The sequence below is a fragment of the Equus quagga genome, chromosome 7 (genome assembly GCF_021613505.1).
Source record: "Equus quagga isolate Etosha38 chromosome 7, UCLA_HA_Equagga_1.0, whole genome shotgun sequence".
Lineage (NCBI taxonomy): Eukaryota > Metazoa > Chordata > Mammalia > Perissodactyla > Equidae > Equus > Equus quagga.
The window spans coordinates 89,187,170-89,197,772 of NC_060273.1; the positions used below are offsets into that span (position 1 = coordinate 89,187,170).

The 10,603-nt window shown below is 42.7% G+C and overlaps 1 protein-coding gene across 3 annotated transcripts in view; it reads right to left on the reverse strand.

Moving 5' to 3' along the window:
• Positions 1-8,363, reverse strand: part of MEGF10 (multiple EGF like domains 10) — a 163,497-nt gene extending 155,134 nt beyond the window's left edge. For all 3 annotated transcript variants that reach the window (XR_006889256.1, XM_046665459.1, XM_046665460.1), the window contains exon 1: positions 7,874-8,363. The gene's annotated coding sequence lies outside the window, so the exon portion shown is untranslated. The remainder of the gene's footprint in view (positions 1-7,873) is intronic.
• Between the last annotated feature and the right edge of the window lie 2,240 nt (positions 8,364-10,603).

A 10,603-nucleotide genomic window follows, 5' to 3' on the forward strand; every position in this document is an offset into this window, starting at 1 on the left:
ATGTAGTCAATTGTTCAGATCTGGATTGGACCTTTACAGGAAGTCTGCAACCCTTTCCCTCCAGAGCTAGAATCAAGTTTAGAAGCTAGGGGTGAGGGGTGGCATCTAAATGACATCTGGGGAGTCCCCCAACCTCATAACTGTGCAAATACATCAATAACTTTCTAATGGATTTCACTGTATTTCAATCTCAAAAAAATTTTCGGCTTCAAAACTGACATCTGAACTTAGATTTGGAAGGAAATTATTAACACATCATTTATATGGTGACCACGTCCCAGAACAAACACTCATTCTCTGAGGTTGTAGGCCTGGATTTAAGCGGGCTTTCAGATCAGATACCTGTCTTTGATGAGTTTGAGGAAAAGGGGCTGAGAAATGTGCCTTTGCCTACCATGGACACAGGGAGATCTTTTTTATTTTTAAAATCAATCATAAAATCCTGGAATAAGGTAAGTCAGAAGGACAGAGTAGGAAACAATTCTTCCTTGGCCAAAGATCAACCAGGAATTCTAATAGACTTGTGTTCCCCCAGCGCCGTGTCTCATGCTCCCAAACCAGCAGATTAATGATGCCTCCACAGAATTGCTTTTTTCCTTCCCAAATCCTACCTCTGACACATTGCTGCAAGTAGTTTAACTGTGAAAGGCCTTGACCTCCTTTCTTTGTCTCTCTGATTCAAGTGTGTCTGTTTCCTTGGGGCTACCAAGCTCAGTTGGATGGCTGGCCAGAGCAGAATGGAGCATCAGCCAATCCCCGAACAATGGGCCCCTTTCTCCGGCTGTCACATGAACAGCGTTGTGTTACAACCATTGTCCCTCCAAGCAGAGACGGAGAGGCACGAGTTCTCACAGATCAGCTATTCTCTGTGACCCCCTCTGACCAATCACTAAAATATTAAAGAAGAAAAAGAAAAGCCATGCCTCCTGAATGGAGCAGTATAGCCTAACAAGGATTACAGTGCATCCATGGGCCACCTGCATCAGAATACCTTGTCGAAAATACACACCTCTGGGCCCCACGACACACCTACTGAATCCAAATCATTAGAGAGAAGCCAGTATCTGCCGGTGATTCTCAGGCCCCTGAAGTTTGAAACCAGAGGCTAAACAGAGGCCTCAAGCAGGTCTAACCTCACTGAAGGCCTGATTTTGTACATGGATCTGCTCAAGGGATGTACAGAAGATGGGGGATACTGAAAGGGCAAATGCTTTATACCACGGTTACCAAAACTTAGTGTGGGGGAAAGCCTGGGGAGAAGACAGGTGAGAAAGACACGAGTGCCAAGAAATGTGAGGAAGGAGGCAGGAGATTAAAACAAATAATAATAGCTGTTCCGAAGATAACAGAATTTAGGGGTAGGGTCAGCAATGAGCGAAAGGAGGGAGGTGCAGGGAGAGTAGAAGGAGGGTGCTGAAGCACCTGGCAGAGGCTGTGGCCCTCAGAAAAGGATGGACGGTGAGAAAGTTCCAACGGTAAGACAGACAAATGGCTTTTAAAAAACAAGCATGCTTAATGTCTAGTTTCAAGTTTTCAGATGTGAACTTCTTCTGTAGTTCCAAGTCTTAAAAGTCAGCCATTCAGAGCCACATGTTTGGCGATATTTTATGAAGTGAAGGAGATAGGAAGCAATATCCATGGTTGGGTGGATGACTTCACACTAAAAAAAAGACAGTACAGTAGTGTGGCAAGATAATCTTTCAATTAAACTTCTTAAGGGAAAATAGGAATTCAAATCCAGATGATGCTAGAAAAAACATGAGCCCCAACCCCACCCCCACCCCCACGAAGCCCCATAGTGGTTGAAAGAAACAACAGTTTTCTCATTTCACACCTTCTTGTGGAACAGGGGCTCAATTTTTACCTGAATCTCAATAGGGTGCCTCAAAGCACATCTGATTTACACAATAAGATAGGAGCAGTGTGCCATGAGGGGCTCCCTTAGTGCACATAGTGCTATGGGAGCAGGCAGAATCTCGTCCTAGAGCCCCATGTGCGGCTATCATCAAATGATTCTCAAATGTTAACTCACCACTCCTGTGTCATGGTTCAGTCACTATTGCTTGAAGATGTCCTGCAAACCCCTGCAGCCACGTGTTTGCTGAGCTCATTCCCTTAACATGCCCCATCCACTCAAATGCTCTCTCCTTTGAGGTCCCCTCCACCAGACACCTCTGCTGAGCACACAGAGCCCTCTCTCCAGGACAAGCTCTCAGAGTGCTCTCAGCACTGCCCTCTCAGCCCTCACTCACCCAGCCTCACACAGTCAGTTGTATTTTTTTATCTTTTTTTTTTAAGGCAAGCATCTTGCTAATTCCACATAGTATTTATCCCGATAAAATATACACCTAATAAATATCTAATGGAACAAAAATAAAACTCAAACCAATTGCTTTTTTTAAGAACACAAAAGTCACATCTTGTCATTGATTCCTTGTCCAAAAAAATACATAAGGCACCCTTCTTAAGAAATCAATAGAGGTAGACAGTTAAAATTTTTCATTTTGATTGTAAAATTAGTCCCCTGGGTCCAAAACAAAGATTTCATACTTCTATTTTGTTTCATAAGGAGCAAGTTAAATTTATGAATTTTGATTTTCAATTTGCCATCAAAAATTATTTTTTCAAAAAGACAAACATCATTCTTTATCAGAAAGTATTTAAAGGATTCATCATGGGAATGATCACCTGTGATGAGGTCTTAGAACCAACCAAATCTGTGCAGCTCATCCAGGTCAGCCAGGACGTTAACGACAAGGCACTTAGTCACCCTCTAGGATGGCGTCTCCCTGCTCCCAAAGATGTCTTTAACAAATGCTAATATCCTGCACATGTACCTATCAAGATGAGGCTTTCCGTATTGAAATACTGTTTTCTTTGTCTTAGAAGTGGGGAAGAGTACAATTTATTGCCCTCTGAGTAGGAAATTGAGGTCATTAAAATGCTTTACATAGTTTCTTTATCTAGGAGTATAAATCACTGGAAATGAAACAAGAGAGGAAATCACTAGAAATGAACATCAATAATAACAGGATATATTAACACTTTCACACTTTCCAGATTGGCTAATGGCACAGAGCATGCATCACCAAATAACATCCTCACAATGACCTGCAGTTTTCTAAATAAAGTTACATAAAGTAAAATAACACTAGTTTGTATCTTTTTTTCTCACAGTATGAGAAATCCTTTTATTAAGTGCTATAAATTAATCCTCTGCATAACTACTTTTAAAAAGAGTTAGAATGATCACAGCGAAAAATAACCTTAAATTGTGAAGAAAAGAGAGACAAGAGATAAGTGCAAAATCTTGGGAAATTCAGATAGTGAGAATGAGTAGATGAATGAACGCATGGCTGAATGAATAAATGATAGAGAGAATGAGTACATGAATGAATGCATGGCTGAATGAATAAAGGAGACTAGTTAAGAGACTTACAAAAATACAGCCAGATGCAAGCTTAAACGAAGGTAGAGAAAGTTCATTTTAGAAACATAGCTGAAAAAGAAGACAAATCAACAAAACCCAATGAATCTTAGTTAATTCTTAAAACTAAGCTAATTTTTAAAACAAAATACTGGGTACAAATCCTTGAGAAACTGAGAGCACAGGCAGTTCTTAATACTGCTTTGTTTGAAGTCCAAGCATCTAGACATTTGTACTTCACGCACCGAGCTGCTACCTTCCCGCCCTAAGTCACTGGAACTCTCACAGAGCAGCCTGAAAATCAACATTTTTTGTTACTTACTTTGTGTTGGAAACCACCCATGAGCTAAATGTTCAATTTTTGCAGCATCACCACGTTTGTCATTACCCTGGGATTTTTTTGTTCACTTGTTCAAATGTTATTGCGTATTTCCATTATTACAAAAAACGAGTGAGAAATGGAAAAATTTAAAACCTAATAGTAATTACAGGAAGTTTTTGTCTCGTAAACTTAATATAAGCGAGACAAAAATGAAAGCTATCAGACATGCCAAAAATGGCAGATCTTTAGTCTGAATCAGAAATGTATTGAACAGGTCAATTGTTGTTCAACTGAGGAGAAAATAACCAAAATTTTGGAAAGTTAAAGAAAGAAAAATTAAAGAAAGGCGTAAGCACTAAATGCTGTGGTCATTAAATGGCAAGATATAATTAGACATTTTATAATATATTTGGCTCTCTAGGGCCAGCATCTCTTTTAACATGTAGGCTTTTACACAACCTTTGGACCTATTTTTAGGAATGCACTCTGTATTAATGTAGGAAAAATAGTACTGTACCAGTCACCATGTTTCTGATCAAATACAAAAACAAATACAAAGGTATTTATAAACTGAAAAGCACAAGGCAAAATCTGTTTGTTTGTATTGGCCTTGGCTCTTCTATTCCAGTGCCCTGGCACTGTCATTCAGAACCAAAACCATCCCAGGTATGATCAACTCAGCTCTTGGATCATAGTGCTGCCACAGTGGGGAACACGTAACATTAATTCGGAGGCATTTGGTGTTTCGTAAGTCTTCTTAGGATATTCTATCTTGTCCTTTTTCCACTCCAGGTTACTAACTTTGTAGGCTATGTCTAGCCAAATTGCAAATTCTTGACTGGCTTTGCCACAACTCTTAGTACGTACATAGTGACTGTTCCAAACACTTGGTGTGCTAAGAAAACGTCAATTAGCATTCACTCATTTGTTCTTCCCCCACATTCTTTAGGCATTTATTATGTAATTACCATGTGCCAGCCATTTGGAAAAAGGCTTAGAATAAGGAATGATAAACTCACCAATCAGTTGGAGAAACATCCAGATAACAAACACAGTTGATATAACACGATAGATGCTATATTAAAGCCATCTGCATAGAAGAATAGGAATCACATGAGATATCACTAAGTTTATGTGAGAGCACTAGGAAAACCTTCAGAAGGGAGATCATATCTGAACTGCATCTTGAAGGATGAATGGGTAGTACGTAGGTGATAGACAGAAAAGAGGAGCAAAGACATTTCCTTCTGGCAGAGAGAAGAGCACACAGCTAGGTCAGGAAGGAGAGAAAGCAGGCAATGCATTCTCTGAGGAACAGTAACAAGATCCAGATCAGTGGGGAACAGGGAAGCAGAGAAAGGACCCAGAGAAGATGGTGCAAGGCTAGTACTGTGTATCCTGGGAAAAAGGTCAGGCTTTACGCTATACACCAGTATTTCTCCAACTGTGATCTGAAGTCACCTCCACCAGATTCACTTGGAGATCTGCTCAAATGCAGATTTCTGGGCCTTCCATCTGGGATGAAGCCCTGGAATCTTTATTTTCAATGAGTACCTGGGTGACACTGATGCTCGCCATCTGGGGAGCCAACAAAGATTTTTAAACAAGGGAATGACATGATCAGATTTTTATCTTAGAAATATGCTATTAGCCCAAGCTGAGAATCTGGAAGGTAAATCCACTGCTACTAAATGTGCATATGACTTGGGTTTGCAACAGAATCGCCTGGTGAACTTGTAACACTGCAGACTTTTCATACCTCACCCGAGACTCACCGCATCTTCATCAAGCAGATGGGGCGAGGATTTACATCAGGTTGAACTATATGAAATCGCCATTTTACGTAGGTCAAAAATGGTCAAATTTTGACAATTTCTCACAGTTCAATCTAACCAAAGCTGAGAATAGCTGATGAAATACAAGCAGAGCTAAATACTTCTCCTTTTGTATTAATTATCGGCATGATCATTCACTTTGATTAACATGCAATGATGGAAGTGACATCATTTAGGTACCTAAGACAAACGTTAAAAAAAAAAAGGAAGTTCAAAAACAACCACCAATGAAGTAAGGCAGCTGACTGAAGGACCGCAGAGTCAGAAGGAACACCGCGAGTATCCCGTTCTTTCCTTACCTCCCAACACAAGTTTACGCCTGATGGAGCTGATGGGAGAAGTAAACTGCCAGAGGTTATACTGAATATTTTGTCCAATTCCTCAGTGATGTGTACTCTTCATTTTAACAGGTAGTGAGACCATGATAGCTAAAAAGTGTTTGGGATTTAATTTATAGAGTGCTAGTGTCACATGAAGCCCTCAAACGCTTGAAATGGTGGGGAGGAACATAAGGCAAATACTCATGCATATGCATTTTCAAAATGAAGCCAACCAACTTAAATACTATAGAACCTCGACCAGTGCTCGAAATGTAATCGAGGCTTAATAAATATTTATTGAACAAATGATCGGCCTCTAAAAAATAGGTTAAAGGAGGTATATTAATACAGGCAGTTCTGAAGGCAGGGTACAGTTTGTAAACTGAGTATAGCTTTCCCACCTAATGGCCTGTCCCAAGCACCCTTTGGCAGCCAATCATGACCCTCGACAAATCCCAGCCCTGTCACATGCACCTTTCTTTCCTCTGAAAGGGCCCCAGCAGAAAGCACTACAAAGATCATGTCTGAGCTGAGTTTGACAACGCATCCTATCCTAGGTGGGCGTGAAGCCCACATGAGTGCAGCCTTCAAAGCTCAAGCAAGTAGGAATAATAGCTAGCTCTTAGCTATATTATAGTGACACAAGAGTTAATAATGTTGGCTACATCATCATCATCATAGCTAACTATCTGCCAGGCTTGTTAGCACTCCACATGCATTAGCTCTTTTAATCCTGTTTATAACCCTCTGATGTAAGCATTGCTATTATCGTTCTGATTTTACAGATGAAGATAGAGAGGTTAAGTAATTGCCCCAAATGACACAACTGGAAAGTGGCAGAGTTGAGAGTTGACCCCAGGCTGCCTGGTCTCAGAGCTCAACCTCTACTGAACTCTTTGACCTCAGAACAGCAAAACAAAAAGTACCCTACAAGCTGAGCCCTTGGAGCAGTCGCATCAGGAAAATGGCATTTCTGGATAAAATGATCTGATCCCAATCTTTTCATCCATAAGGAAGGACATACACAAAGTGAGACTCAGGGTATAAAGGAGAAAGGCAAGATGAACCAAGAAGGAACGGCATTCTCTCTGCCTAGGGTTACAGCATGGATATCACTGCCTAAGAACTTTTAGGCTAATAAAATGCCAAACTTTAACATTCCCCTAAAGAAATTGGATCCTCGTGTGAGGATGCTAAAGAAGCATCAAGAATATCACTAAATACTTCATTTACTCAGTGGTGTCATTCTTAATTCCAGAAAGAAAAATAAGGACAAAATATTTCCCTAAACCAGAGGTGAAAGTCCTAGGTCAAAGCAATTGAAAAGACCAACACAAGATAGATCTTTCTATAGTAACTATGGCTTGAAGAATGGCACCTTCCAACATTCCCTGAGGAGCCAGGCGTTCCCACAAGGAAGAGACTCCTCTGGTCTAAGTCACCCAGCCTGTGATCCTGACACCCCTAAGGACATTGAGAATGCTGGAAGAGGAGCATCCCCAGGTCCAACGAGTTATCTGAACAATCTGAATATCGAAAGAAAAGTTTAGAAAATAAGTCAAGATCCCAGAGGAGAATGAAGCTGGTCTGGAAGGAAGGCCCCACTGAAACTCTTTTTCATTCTGATTCCCCACAAACCTCCCTGCATCCAGCTATGACACCTGTCAACACAGACGAGGCAACACAAGGCAGAAATTATGCAAAATAAAGTGCGGAATGGAGGTGTCTCCCCATGAAAAATCCTCCAAGAAGTTCCTACACAATCCCAAGTAACAAAACCAAAAGCAAACAGTAACAATAAACCCTTGAGACACGTAAACAACCCAGACTGAGCCCATCTCGCCCCACCTCACAGAGCACCCGGGTATCCTGGCCAAGGAAATGTACCCCGGACCCATAAGAAACCATCCAGCGTCCGGCCAAGGTCCGGCGGCCGCCAGAACTGAGTTTGAGTTTGCCCAACTCTTACCAGGGTCCTGAGATCCTCAGATTCGCAGCGCAACCCTTTTCCCTTGGTTTTCAACCAACGCCAGCCGAGAAACAAAATCTGTTCCAAACAGCGCAGTTAGCCTGCGAGCAGCGTCCCAGAAAAGAGCGATACTTGGGAGTCTTCGTTCGGGCTCAAAGGTGGAGACGCGGGAAAGGAGGCCGGTCTCAGCGCGTTTCCAGACCCCCCAGTTTTCAGCACAGGGAAAGTACTCGCTGGAAACTTGAATAAGGATTTCCCCGTCTGGCCCAAGATGCTGGAGGAGGAGGGGAGTAACCCGATCCCGGCCCGGGATGCGAGCAGTTGCCGCTGCTGCAGCTGCTGCCACCGGGGCAGTGACCGCTTTTGGGGGGACGGAAAGGGGGGTCGCTTGGCTCCCCAAGCAGTCCCTGGTGCAACCCGCAGGATCCTCCCTACCCAACTCCTGCGCCCCAGTAGCAGGTCGCCCCTGCCCTGAGCGTCTTCCACCGCCCAGGACTGACCCCGCCAATAGTCCGCTCACGAATTTGGCAAACCGTAGGGTCACCGCAGGGGGTGAACCAAGGGGTGGCGGAGAGAGTGCCCTTCTGCGTCCCGACCCACATTCAGTGCGCGCCTCGGCGTCAAAGTCCTCGGGAGGTGTTCTAGAGCCTCTATGAGGGTTCGAGGGACTAGGGACAGCACCCGAGCGACCAGCTGGAGTGGACGGCACGTCCCTAGCGGTGCCAGGGAGGGAGCGCAAATGTGGGACGGGGACGGGATGGGTGAGCTAACCGTGCAAGAGTGTGCGATGCAGCAAAAATGATTGGGAAGGTGGGGCGAGGAGAGTTGGGGGGCGGGGGTTGTGGAGTGAGGGAGCCTGCCTTACAGGCGGGGCGGAGAGAGAACTCCCCGGACCCGCAAGAAAATCCCTCCGGGCCCTTAGGAGGCCTGGCGCAGAGATTTCTTGGGGAATGGCTCCCTCTGCCGACTGGCCAAGGAGGCCCCCGGGAGGACCGACGATACAAAGGTAAAACGATGAAAAAGGCTTTTCTCCATTTGTGGGTTGGGCGGGACATGAATTCTGGAATCTACTTCTCTGACTGTCCACCTTCCTCACTAAAGAATTTCTCCGGGTCTGGACGACCCAAGCAGATACAAACCTCTAATTGCTGCAAAGTTCTTTCTTATATTCAGCTGAATCCTATCTTCCTCTGCTTTTTGCAAAAAAAAAAAAAAAAGGCTTGTGCTTCATAGCCCCCAGGATGATCCTCTCCTACCAGGTTTCTCTTCTTTACACAGGCACTCTTTCTTTCTAGAGAGACCTCAAATACATAAGCGTCCCCAGTCAGCATTAGAACCCGGCGAATAGTCCATTCTCATAATTTTGCTTGAATGGAATGAACGAACATATATATGTTTGAAACCCCTCACCGTCCTCCTTGGTCACCCCTGGAAACACAGGGAACACTGTATTTGTTTGTTTGTTTACCAGGCATCATTGCCGTTTCTTCTGGCTAACAGTACCTCCATTTTTCTCTGGGGGACCACCCCTGCCACACTTAGTGCAGTCTGGATAGTAAGGTCAGTCACCGTGGGCCAGGAGTGGACCCCTGTCTTAAGCTGGTCCCCTCAGACCTTTTCTGCCAGGAATGCGAACTATGATCAGAACGGCACAAGAACAAACAAATCGAGAGCTGATTGATCCGTGTGACGGTATTCCAGAGACTGGCCATTAGCTCATGTCGCTTATTCCTCAAAGCTACTCTGCTTTATGCTTTATGAAACCTGGTTACTCCACTTCCTTTGATTTTTTTAATCAACTTTATTGAGACATGATTTACATTCAGTGTAGTGCACTCATATTAAGTGTATGGTTTGATGAGTTTTGAACAATGTATACACTACTACAATCAAGATAATGAACAATTCTATCACCCAGAAAGTTCCCTTACACCACTTTGAAGTCAGTTCCCCATCCCATCCCTGGCCCACTGAATAGCTTTCTGTAACTATAGATTAGATTTGTCTTTTCTAGAGTTTCTAGAATGAAATCATATAGCGTGTATCCCTTTGTGTCTGGCTTCCTTCACTCAACATAATGTTTTCAAGATTCACCAATGTTGTTTGTGTAAGCAGTTTATTTCTTTTTATTGATAAGTATTATTCCATTGTATGGATATGCCACAATTTGCCCATTCACCAAATGTTGATGAATACTTGGGTTATTTCCAGTTTAGTCTCATTATGAATAAAATTGCTAGGAACATTCCTGTACAGGTCATTTTGTAGACATATGTTCTTATTTCTTTTATTTCACAGGAGTGGAATTACTGGTTTATACAGTAAGTGTGTGTTAAACTGTGTAACAGAGATTAACTGTTTTCCAAAGTGAATGCATCACTTTACATTCCCAGCAGCAATGTAGGAGAGTGACTCCACGTTTTCATCAACACTTGTTATTGTCTGTCTTTTTATTTTAGCCACTCCACTGGGTATATAGTTGTATTCATTATGGTTTTAATTTGCATTTCCCTAATGACTAATGATGATGGCCATCAAAGATGTTTACCATCTTTTTGTGTGCTTGCATGTCATTTGTTCTTTGATAAAATGTCCAGATTTTTGACCCAATTTTTAATCAGGTCATTTGTATTCTTGTTATAGGTTGGAGGAGTTCTTTATATATTTTGAATACTAGGTCTTTGTCAGATATACATATAGCAGATATACTCTTCCAGTCCGTTTCTCGCC